This window comes from Canis lupus, chromosome 2 (genome assembly GCF_048164855.1).
Source record: "Canis lupus baileyi chromosome 2, mCanLup2.hap1, whole genome shotgun sequence".
Classification (NCBI taxonomy): Eukaryota; Metazoa; Chordata; class Mammalia; order Carnivora; family Canidae; genus Canis; species Canis lupus.
This window is the reverse complement of record NC_132839.1, coordinates 17,465,257-17,477,973: the sequence shown is the minus strand read 5'-3', so window position 1 is coordinate 17,477,973 and position 12,717 is coordinate 17,465,257. Positions and strand designations below refer to the sequence as shown.

The 12,717-nt window shown below is 36.3% G+C and overlaps 1 long non-coding RNA gene across 1 annotated transcript in view; it reads right to left on the bottom strand.

The window, feature by feature from the left end:
• Window positions 1-1,143: 1,143 nt before the first annotated feature.
• LOC140613070 (uncharacterized) overlaps window positions 1,144-12,717 on the bottom strand; it is a 658,442-nt gene continuing 646,868 nt past the window's right edge. Inside the window, exons 29-31 of the long non-coding RNA XR_012014181.1 lie at window positions 5,947-6,099; window positions 4,887-4,953; window positions 1,144-2,313 (exon numbers count right to left, since the gene is read on the bottom strand). This is a non-coding gene — a long non-coding RNA (uncharacterized lncRNA). The remainder of the gene's footprint in view (window positions 2,314-4,886; window positions 4,954-5,946; window positions 6,100-12,717) is intronic.

Below are 12,717 nucleotides of genomic sequence, written 5' to 3'. Positions count from 1 at the left end.
ATTCCCATGACAAAACGGATAACTTTCATTATGTTCAAACGTGTCTATTAAAAAGCTTCCAAATGTCTTGTTTTCCCTAATGTCACAAAATCAGGAGTGGAAGCAACTTTGAAAGAACGGCTATGGCAGTCAGGTTGCCTGAAAGCTGGAGGGGTGGGTTTTGGGTGAGACATGGCGACACTGTCAGACAGATGGCAGGGGACAAACTGAGAGGCACAAAGGATGGGCTGGCAGCCTCAGGTACCCCTTTCTCTTAGCCAAGATTCAGGGAGATTTGGGGGTGTGAAGAGGAGTGAAAACCCAGGTGGACAGTCTTTCTTAACTAGCACTAATTAATTAGTCTTGGCTGAAAAATTCCCACTTCTACATGAAAGAGCACTGCAGATCACGCAGGGCTGTTTGTTCAAAGATTTTGGATTCGGTTTGGCCATTATAGACTGCAATGGGCATTACGTGTGACACTTTTTCATCTCAAAATTTTTGTTTTGAATGTGAACATATGACTCAATCTCGGAGCTTTTTACCAACAATAAAATTCTCTGAGACTCATGTTGATGTTGAATTGGATTCCAGGTACATTTCTGTAATTCTGTCTTTCTTTATCACTTAATATTTTTTTCTTCCTCAGCATCATGTTCGAAACGTGACCTAAAATAGCAGAGACTTTAGCACAGTGGGCAGGACATCATAGGCCGGGAGGCCAGTTGGCTGTCTAGTCCTCCCTCCACCACTTACCAGCCACATAACCTTGGACACGTCATTTAACTTTTCCCTGCTCTAGCTTTCTCATACATAAAATGGGAATAATCATACCAACTTCACAGAACTATGAACAAGAGCAGACAAAGCAATATATCTAAAGTCCTTAAATCATGCCTGGCAAATAGTCTTAAGTTCGCTACTAGGCTGGCACGTAGTAAATGCTATACGTATAAGTGTGAGCTACTACTGCTGCTAGAAGCTGTCAGAGTAAATTCCACATGCTATACTATTACTTTAAAAACAGTACACTGATCTATCTATTCAAGTGTGCCAGATAAATGTCTAAATACACTTACTCATCAAACCAAACACCAATTTACTCTGTAAGTTGAAGAGAAGCACAGCGAAAACAAACATTTTATTTTTTAACAGAAAATTGTTTAAGTTTTAGTAACTTGATATAGAATTAAAATAGCTTATAAAAGCATTTGGCAGAATCTGATGTTGATCGAGCTCAGAAGCAATGTGAGAACAAAATAAAATGATTATTCAATGGATTATTGATTCATTCAATAAGCAATTACCATATGCTCTGCCTTATACTGAGGTTTGAAGAAGACAGAGTGAAAATCCAAGACCAACTTCCTAACTTTTTGGAGTTATAATCCAGTAAAGAAAACTCAGACAGATAAATAATTTAAAAATCACAGTACTGGGCAGCCCGGGTTGCTCAGCGGTTTAGCACCGCCTTCAGCCCAGGGTGTGATCCTGGAGACCCGGGATCGAGTCCCATGTCAGGCTCCCTGCATGGAGCCTGCTTCTCCCTCTGCCTATGTCTCTGCCTCTGTGTGTGTGTGTGTCTCTCTCTCATGAATAAATAAAATCTTTAAAAAATTTTTTTAATAAAATAAATTAAAAAATCACAGTACTGAGCACCGTGATAGTCAAGTGTGCAATCATATGGGAATGTGGGAAGTGATTTGTATATGGGGGGGAGGTGTGCTTGGTCCTGGTTTGGAGCTGGTTGTTAAGGACAAACATTTATCTCTCCCCTAAGCTGAATCTTTGTGTATAGAGAGATAGCATCAATATTCTTTCATTCTCATACTTAAACATTTTTCAGGCAAGCCTGAGAAAAAATATAACAGGCCTATAGTCTTGATCCCAAGACACAAAGCTTTCAAAGGCTTCAAATTTAGTAGGAAAAAATTAATCATGCCAAGGAATATTAGTACATTATATTAATACAACATGGCAGTTAATATTTTGAAGTCCAAAGGAAAAGAAGTTCCAAAATTTCACCAGCAAACCTCAGGAAAATGATATGACAATGTTTTCCTTGATTCTTGTGTTCTCCCTGGACTAATGTGACCTGTTAGGGCCCCCATGTAGTAATTAGTGCCATAAAAATACACAGTAGACACTCAGTGAGAGAGGAAGATAGATCATTCCTGGGAATTGTTCCCACAGTAGAGTCACTCAACCCCCTTCACACAACCATTCACATCCTCCCTGGTCAAGTAAGAAGTCAGGAAGCAGACACAGCTCCTGAGTCTCATTCACCATTGTCCAATCATGATGAATCAACTCTCTTCTTCTCCAAATGAAAATCTGCAAGAAAGTAAGTTCAAAAACTATAATACAACCTGAATAATATTAAGAGGATTTTTAGAATGTATAAGTACCTTTTAAAAGTTTCTTAAACTTGACTAGATGCAAAACAAAAACTAAAGTGTTTTTTAAATGGCAGGTTTCATAGTACAACTTCAAGACATAACTACTGGGATGCCTGGGTGGTTCAGCTGTTAAGCGTCTGCGTTTGGCCCAGGGCATGATCCTGGAGTCCCTGGATCGAGTCCCACATCAGGCTTCCAACTAGAGCCTGCTTCTCCCTCTGCCTGTGTCTCTGTCTCTCTCTTTATGTTTCTCATGAATAAATAAAATCTTAAAAAAAAAAAAAGATAAACTACCAATAGACAGAGATACTTTTAATAAGGCTGAGTTTTTTGGTTATCATCAGGTTCTCCAACTCTGACATTTCCAAGCCAAGGGTGAGCTTAGGGACTTAGGAAGATAGAATCCTGGGAGCTCAATCACAGGAAATTTTGAGTAGCACCCTGTGGTAATTGGCTCACCCTGATCCTAACATTGGCACCAAAGCTCAAATTATAGATATCATGATTAAAACAGTCAGTCACCTACCAGAGCCAATTAGGAAACATAATGCAAAGACAGCTCTCCTCCATAAAAACAAAAATATAAAATACAAAAGAAGAAACTAGATAAGAAGTGGGCAAGAGCTAAATAAGGAAAACTATAAAATAATATATATGTATTTAAGATGAAGGCTGGAGAACTGGAGAACCTTATCACATTCTGTACACATTAGGTAAGGAATCATCCCTTTCAATTCTAGTACACCCATCACTATCTAAAAGACCAGATGCAAAGAAATATCTTTGTCTGAAACAACTGCGTGTCTTATTTCCTTGTTTGCTTACTTATTTTATGTCTCGCATGCTAAACTAAGCTTGTGAAAGCAAGTACTTTGTCTTTCATGTTTACTTCTGTCTAGTACACTCATAAAAAGCTTCAATATGTAAAGAGTTCTTGTAATCCAATATATAAGATGAATTCTTTTGCAAAAAATTAATCAAGAATCAAGATTCATAAATAATAAATTGCTAATAAGTGAAAAAAAGTTAAACTTCAGTTATAGTCAAAACATAAATTGAAAATACATGGAATAGCATTTGACTTCCAGTTTTTGTAAATAGTTTGGTAATATGTATCAAAAGAATTTTAATCTTGTATTCCTTTTGAGTCAGTAATTCTACTTCTTAGAAAGAACTAAGAGATTCTCCCCCACACACAAAAAATTTAAGGAGCCTCAATACAGAGTTCTTTCTAATGGTAAAGTAGAAAAAAATAGCCACAAGTGGGCTGCTGAGTAAATAAATCACACTACCATCATATGAAGATAATATGAAGCAATTAAACATTATCTTCAGAGAATATAAAAAGTCTTGGAAAATGTACAGAAAACTGATGACAAAAAAATCTCCCAAATAGAATGCAATATTGCCTATGTAGTATTATCTTATTTTGGAAGTATGTAACTGTGTAAAAAACTATAAAAAATTTGGGGGGCACAAACACAAATTAGCAACGACTTTCCAAGGATGTACAAATTTTGTTTCCCTCCACATGCTTTTCTTTATTATTCATAAGGTCTACAGTGAAAATTTGGTTAATTAATTAATTTTATAATTAACCAAATTTTAATTATATTTTAAAATATATTATATTATATTTTAATATATCACATTATATATAGTTTATTATATATAATATTGTTATATATATTTTATTATATAATATATGTTATTATATTATATAAAATTTATAATATTTTAATATGGTATTATACATAATTATATTATTTAAAAGTCAATTAAATTTATTATTTTTAACTGCCAATTGGCTTATTTAAAAATATAACCCAGAACCTTAGCTGTTCAGACTACAGAGGACATAGTATAAAAAGGAATGCAGTCTGATAGGTGTAGTCTAATTGTTTCATTAGAGAAAATTCACTCTCATATTTCTACCTAGTTTTAGATTGAACCATTTAATTTTTTATATTGTCTTCCTTTTTTTCCTTCTTTTGGGGCACATTATGATAGTCCATTTAATTCTTTCATATGTTAAAATGCAAGAATTTTATTAGCATGCTTTGTTACTAGGGGCCCAAAATCTTGCTGTAGAAAGAAATACGGAAGTGTGATCTAACCTAGGCAGTAACTGAAAGCTCCATTAGTCACATTAGAGTTGTTACATTCCCTCAGCATAGAACCCAGATATCAGATATCGTAGTTACTGTAGATCTTCTGGATGTCAAAGTATATCTACTCTCAGGTTCTCAAACAAAAGGCAATCCTTGAGCATTTAGAACACAAGAAAGGGTCAGAAGAGTTTATCCTGCATGCCATATACCTTTTGTTTTTATCATTGATACTGGATGAACCTAGATGTTTTAAATGTGGATTCAATGAGGTAAGTCACACATTAATAGAAAATTGACTTGTCCTATCTGTTTTAACCAAATTATAGACTTCTTTCCAAATGTCATTGTCCATGTCCATTATCTTTTCTGAATTCAGTAAAAAAGGCAAAGTTCTCACCACATAGACTTCACTCAACATAGCCATGCTTGAATCACCATGATCTTCTCGAATCCATATGTGGCCACTACAGAGATAAACCAAGATTTTTAGACATCAAATAGCCTAGTCCGGTAAAATCCAGATTAAACCCACTTTTAATCACACGGGGCTAAGTTTGTTCACTGAATCTCAGAAAATGTATGTGAGATCACCCACTGGGTTGGAGACCACAATTCTGATATTATCTGGACTGTGCAATGCAACCTGAAACATAATGAATTTGAAGGCAGTCATTTTTCCCTGGATCCTACTGAGGAAACTCTCTCTCCCTTCCTGCCAAAATCCTGGTATTACCACCTCGACCTTAAAATTGGCTTCAACAGAGTCATCTTTCAGTCACAATTTCGGGTGTCTAAAGAAATAAGCTCCTATTCTGCAGATTCAAATTTTTCCCTTTGAGTTTTTCAAAATAACAGCAAAGGTGGGTTCATTAGCAAAACTCTTTGCCAGAATGCTGATAGTCCATGACATGCCAAGTCTGCTGATGGAGAAGGAGGTTATCTCACGTGGAAAGTATCATAAACTGGTTCTTCTAGATAGAGAAGCAGAAGGCAAAGATTAAAGCGCTTACACATTTTGGGAGGTGCTGGCTCTGGTGATGAAGGTAACAGAAAAAGGGAAACAAAGCAAAGGCAGGTGAGACCAGTGCACCACGATGTGTCACCACACTGGTTTCTGCTTAACAGTGAGCCACAGAGTTGATGATGAGTTGACTTGTCTCTGTTACTCGGCTCTTAAAACTTGTTTGTAAGATTCATGAGAAGAAAGCAAGCCTCTGAGAAGTCAGTGAAGAAGAGAAAGAAAAGGAAAGGAATTTATGTGTCCAACACCTTTCAGTCTCCTTTTTCCTTTGGTCAAGAGTCACATCACAGACAGCCAACTCCTCAGGTTCCAGTTTGTACCTTACAACCTTTCAGTAGCCACATGGGAAGCCATGTGGTGAGGATTCTCATCTAAGTCAGAAAGCGGAGGAAAAACAACACAGGGAGAATATTGATCAAGAAATAAAATGAGGCACCTGGGTGGCTCAGTTGACTGGGCATCTGCCTTCAACTCAGATCATGACTCAGGGTCCGGATTGAGTCCCTCATCAGGCTCTCTGTTCCGCAGGGAGTCTGCTTCTCCCTCTCCCTCTCCCTCTCGTGCTCTCTCCCAAATAAGTAAATAAAGTCTAAAAAAAAAAAAAATGAAAGAAGAAAGAAAGAAAGAAAGAAAGAAAGAAAGAGAGAGAGAGAGAGAGAAAGGAAGGAAGGAAGGAAGGAAGGAAGGAAGGAAGGAAGGAAGGAAGAAAGAAAGAAAGAAAGAAAGAAAGAAAGAAAGAAAGAAAGAAAGAAAGAAAGAAAGAAAGAAAGAAAGAAAGAAAGAAAGAAGAAAGAAAGAAAGAAAGAAAGAAAGAAAGAAAGAAAGAAAGAAAGAAAGAAAGAAAGAAAGAAAGAAAGAAAGAAAGAAAGAAAGAAAGAAAGAAAGAAAGAAGAAAGAAAGAAAGGAAGAAAGAAGAAAGAAAGAAAGGAAGAAAAGAGAAGGGAAGGAACATAAGGGAAGCTGAAAAGTAATTGTGAGATTTGTGCCTCCAAATGAAGACAATGTCATCTACATAGTGTTTTCACATGTACTAACTACAAAATTTTATGTTTAAGTATTTGCATTCCAAAACCAAATTATTCTTTGTGTTAAGCACATTAGAAATACAGGAATTTAAGATGTATAGGAAATGGAATCAAAAGCACATTTCTTAATGGAGTATGAATTAATATCAATAAAAACACATACATAAAAATGTAAATTATATCAGTAAAAATAATATTTTCTTTTTTGGGTAGAAAAATTACAAAAGTGTTTGAAAATACTTTTTAAAGAAATGACAGTGAATCCATAATTTTTCTATGAAACTTTGTATCTAAAATTATATTGTTCATATTAAAATATATAGTAAGACTTGAAATTCATAGAATAAAATATACTGAATTTGGATTTCTCATATGCTCTGTTATGCCACCATTATTAATACTATATGTAATAGTCAGGAAAAAATGTTGCTTATTATATCAGTAAAATAAATCACCCTGTATTTTGTGTCTTTCAATTGTAATATATGCAATATAATATTAATTTAATGGAATTTGAAAAATTTAGAAATGTATAAATAAAGCAATACAATTACCAATTCATACTCCATCTGATTATAACTCTTAATATTTTGTTTCAATCTTTTTGTTTAGGCATACATATTTTACATAATCATAAATATTTAAATTTATATTCAAATTCATGTATAATTTTGCATCTTTCTTTTTCACTTAACATTATATGCTAAGCATTTGCTCTATATTAATCTTTGAAAATAACAATTTAAATGATTATGCAATCTCTCTCCATCATACTGATGTTCCACAAGGTATATTGAACCATTCTCTTCTTAGATATAAATTGTTTCTGTTTTTATTATTAGAGATAATATGATGCATACTATTGACTGAATTTTGTGTAATTTTGTATTATTTTCTAGAGGTCAATTCATAGGAAGATGAAAGCCAAAAAATATTAATTTCTGAGAGAATTATTAATGTATGTTGCCAAGTCTTTGCCCAGAAATATTATTTGTATTTATACTCCTATCAGTACTGGATGAGAATGTCCCCTTGCCAAGGCGAATCCTACAAATTTTCATGTTCCACTTCCATAATAAAAGTCCTGTTGATGAAGTATCAACTAACTCTAAATTTCAATGCAAATTTAAGTTTCTCCCCAAGCCACTGGTATCCTGGAATAGGAAGGAGGAGTGAACTCAAAGATTTCTGATTTTCCCTCTCACAGGGAGTTTTGTGGCTTTCTAGAAGCCTCTTCCAGTTAGCTGCCATACCACCCACCCTCCCTTCAGCACCTCCGTTAGTGATAGTTCCGCCTCTGCAGTGGCCCTGTGCCCTGGAAGTGGTTCTGTGAAATGGTGGAGTCCCTTGTGAAAAGACGGAGGCAAGGCTGCCTTCCTCAGGATTCCCACTGGCCCTTTGCACGACACACATTTGCAGTTTACTCTCTGCTGGGCTCTCTTTCCATCACTCTGCTGCTTGGAGAATTCTCCCTAGAGAGGGCAGTGGCCCCTTCCTATGGCCCTCAAACTCCGGGCAACTGTAAAACTCTTCAAACACTTGTCTTGAAGGCAAACTTTCTTTGAAAGGAGGTAAGGAAAAAATACCATAAAGCAGTAGTGGTGGCGGGTGGGGGGATTATAGGCGTAAATAGCCCTTTCTGGTTTTTTTCTCTTTCATGTCCTGGAGAGGTGCAACAGGCTAAAGCTTGCAGAACCAGTTTCACAATATTTTGGCATGTGCTGCAGATACAGTAGAGCAACTTTCCACCACTAAGGCATTGAAGGGTTTGAGTGCATGTGGAACTGAGACTTCTCTTATATCCCAAGACATCAGAAAGCATAACATTTAACATTATCCTAGATACATGTATTGTATGTATTTACATACATATGATAACACTGTACCTCTACATTTACATATGAATGTATTCAGAGCTCCGTGTATCTATAAATCATAACACAGAGACAGATACATCTGGAGAAAACAGAAGGAGGGGACAGAGAAAAGTTATCTAAACCCTTACAATATAAAAAGCCCAGGATACAACTTGGGATGGAATTAAATCTTCAATTTTAACTTTTACATGTATTAATTATAAGATTTTGAAAGTTTATTCCCAGTATCTCTAACAATAGCTACAACTCCTGCTCATCTTCTGAGAACTATCTATCTAAAGATGTTACCATCCCCATGAATCTGTTCCTCTGGCCTCATCTCTGATGATATGCAAAACCACCTTCTATGGATACGCTTTTTTAGATATTGATCACAGTCATGAAACCGGTATGAGAAGTCTTAAGGAGGCATCATCTACTAAAATTTCCTTCAAGCTTTGAATAAATCCAGTTCAAATACCTAATTTTTTAAAAGTCAAGAGAAGTATTTCCATGAGGGTCTAGTGCCTACAAGAAAATATCAGTGTGGGGACATTCTGAAGGTTTGTATCTGACCTTTCTTTGGTTTTAATCACTGAAGTTCTCGACAGCTTAATAAGTTGAAGGTGCTGGGTCACCGTCTAACTTAATGAGGCCCGCCACTGAGACTTGGTCACCTCTGATTGCTCCCATAAGTCTTAACACATCTGGTACACTGTCCTTGGGTGAGAAATGTTTTCCATAACTTTCCTCTTGTTCACTACCCTGCATATAAATTGTTTTTATTAACCTGAGAATGATACAGCACTGTATATTTGTGTGAGCTTTTGCCATTTTCGGCCTTATCCTATGGAAAGAGAGTTGATTGTTTTCTCCAAAATGGAATTAAACACTGTTTATCACCAATGTCTCCTTTTCTATGTTTCTACCCTTATTTAATATGGGTCAAACTAACCTTCAGTTTGACACGAGATTAAAGAACCAAACATTGTAACTCGAGTCTTTGAGACAATTTACAATATGCCATAGTTGCGGGAAGAAGGAGCCAGATAACAATAGACTACTTCTAAAGATTTTTTTTTTCATAGGACAACATATGCAAATGCAAATATCTAGGAGTAATCAATTGGATGTGGAAATATATAGTCAGATGATTGGCACATTCCTTTGTCCAGAATGACAAATAAATTGATAGAAAATCTATTCTTTTTTTTTTAATTTCAGTATATTTTACAAATCTAATGAAAGTCATATTTCTGCTTTCTTTACAATTTCCCATATGGATAATAGTAACATGAAAGTTGATCCAGATGGATAAAACTGCAGTTTTATAGTATGACATTATGTCTGTATCCTCCACCTTAACCTTAGTCACGGAGAATGCTTCTCAGGACCATTATAGTGAAGTGAAGAAAACTGAGTGTCTTTATAAAGTGGACCAAAGACAACAGAAATATATTTTTATTAAGAAAATTCTGCAGGTGGAAGTAGTTTGTGCTGGAATCCATCCTATCTCCATGAAAACCAAAATATTTGCATACTGAAGTCATCTGCCATCCCATCATTGACACTTATCTTTTGAATGAAAATAGTGTTTGAAATCTTCTCTGATCTAATTCTGTCTAACCTGAATTCATATGCAAATACCATATTATTCACATAGTATTGCATCTAAAATATGAAAAAGGAGAGGAAGTAGCTAGATAGTGTCAGACAGCTAGTCATTCTATTGCACACAAGGTAAAGACCAGTCTGGTCATAACTGGGGCCATTCCATAATAGAATAGTTAGAATTTCTCCTGAATCAAGATAATAGCAGTTTTGGAAAGAGGAAAAGCAATATTCTATTGTGTTATTTTTAATTTGCCTACTAAAATGTTGAATTGAAAGCTAAGTTTTCTCCTACATCATATTATACGTCACTAATGTAAATCTCTACGTGAAACAATGGTTTTGTCATCACTTCAACGTTAGCAAGACTAAACTATTACTCTTTCACATTCTTTCTCTCTTCAACTACATACTATAATTCCCTCAGTCACGGAAAGGCTGGGAGGGTGGGGGTTAGTTGCAGTTGTTTACCTTTTACTGCCAAGCCACTATTCCCGAATTTCCTTTAACTTCACATGATACAATTCATTTGTAAAGGAAGTTTCATGTGACTCCAATCTAAGTCGCTTAAATTAAGATTTTATTTTTTTTAAGATTTATTTATTTATTTATGATAGACACAGAGAGAGAGAGAGAGGCAGAGACACAGGAGGAGGGAGAAGCAGGCTCCATGCCAGGAGCCCGACGCAGGACTCAATCCCAGGACTCCAGGATCGTGCCCTGGGCCAAAGGCAGGCACCAAACCACTGAGCCACCCAGGGATCCCCCAAATTAAGATTTTTAAACAGCTTTATCTGCTCACATGAATTTATCTACCAGACACATGTACATGAAGATATCAACAAAATCTACCTTCTATTCCTCATTTTCTCTCTCATTCAGGTCCAGTACAATGCCTCACTAATATTCCTATTAAAATGGAACATCTTACAGTTCTTCTCTATGCCCTGTAAGATCTTCTCTATCACATTTCTGCTAGCTGATCACTTAACTATCTAATCACTTGCACATCTGATCATTTTATTTTACGTTTTAATAGCACTTCCCACATAAGCACACCTTGTGAGTCTATCTTTTGTCAAACTTGGAGGATGCCTCACTGGGATATTCACAGAATCCTAGGGTTCTGATTTGCAATCATACTTGTATAATGATCAAGCCTAAAACAGGCTCAAAGACCTTCTATTCCATCTCTCACATTTGTAGCTAAGGAAAAATGCTCTAGGTGGCAAAGACAGGATTAAAACACCAATCACTAGATTTCAAGTTCACAGCTCTTACTGCAACAGCTTGCACTTACAACCCATAAGAACTGCCGCAAATTAGTCCTCTGCAAATTAGCAGTCTTAAAAATGTCAGTACTCTCTACACTTCTGTATTAGTCAAGGTTCTCCAGAGAAACAGAATCAATAGGATATATACAGATAGAACAGGAGATTTATTATATGAATTAGCTCCCATGATTACAGAAGCTGAGAAGTCCCATGATCTGCTTGTCCACACGCTGGAGAACCAGGAAAGCCAGTGGAATAATTCAGTTCCAGTCAGAAGGCCTGAGAACCTTCTGATTCTGGTTCTCAGAATCAGGAGAGCTAATGATGTGACTCCTACTCTAAAGGAGATGCAGGCTATAAGCCCCAGAGTCAGAAAGCCCAAGTCCCAGAAGTCGAAGGGCAGAAGATGAACATTCCAGATATTATTTGCCCTTCCTCTGCCTTTTTATTCTTTTGGGACCTTTAACCAACTGAATGATGCCCACCCACAATGGTGAGAGGGTCTTCTTTACTAAACCTGCTGATTTGAATGCTAATCTCTTCTGGAAACACTCACAGACATGCCCAGAAACAGTGTTTTGTTAGCTATCTGGGCATCCCTTAGCTTAGTCAAGCTGACATATAATTAACTATCACAACTGTTCAGGTCTCCCAGGGGATCCCAAGTCATGTAGATATTTTATACTGTAATTCAAAACTTTTCAGAATTCCCTGCCTCATTCTTTACCTCATTATCCCTCCTTACCTGATCACTTTTATTACGTCTCTTGAGTCTGCTTTTGCCTAAAAGTCCCCTCTTAAGCCTTCTCTTCCAGTCTACAGCAGCCATTTTAATTTCATCTCTTTCATTTAAACAGTTTCTAAGATTCACTTCCTTAATTTCTCAGAATAGTTAACTTTCTCCATTGCTATTGATGGTATCATGCTTCTGATGATAAAAACCACAAATACTATTCGCTCCTGCTATGAGTCAGCCACTGTGGAGACACTGAGGTACTTCATATGCACACATCAGGTCCTCTCTGCCTTCCTTGTCTCTTGCCCCAGTGCCCCTTACACAACTGGCTCTGAATGGACTCCAACCAACTTTATGCCTGACGGTATTATATTTCATGCTCATACAACACTTCTTCAACTAACTATGGCCTACTGGAGGTGGGGATTTTTTTTACAACCACATAATGAAGAAAGAAACTTGGACCTTTTTATATATGTTGGTAGTAGCTAAAAACTAAATCACCATTCCATTATATCCCCCATTTAAATTTGTCTAAAGGACAGTGTTAAAGGAAATCTTACCAGCAGGGAGAGATAGGAGCAGTATACTGGGTCATTCACCTAATGTGGAAGGAAAAGTCATCTGAAGTATGGTTATAGATGGACTTACGGATAGTGGGAAATGCCATGATGCTAAGAATTCCCACCACAGAATAAGCACTAA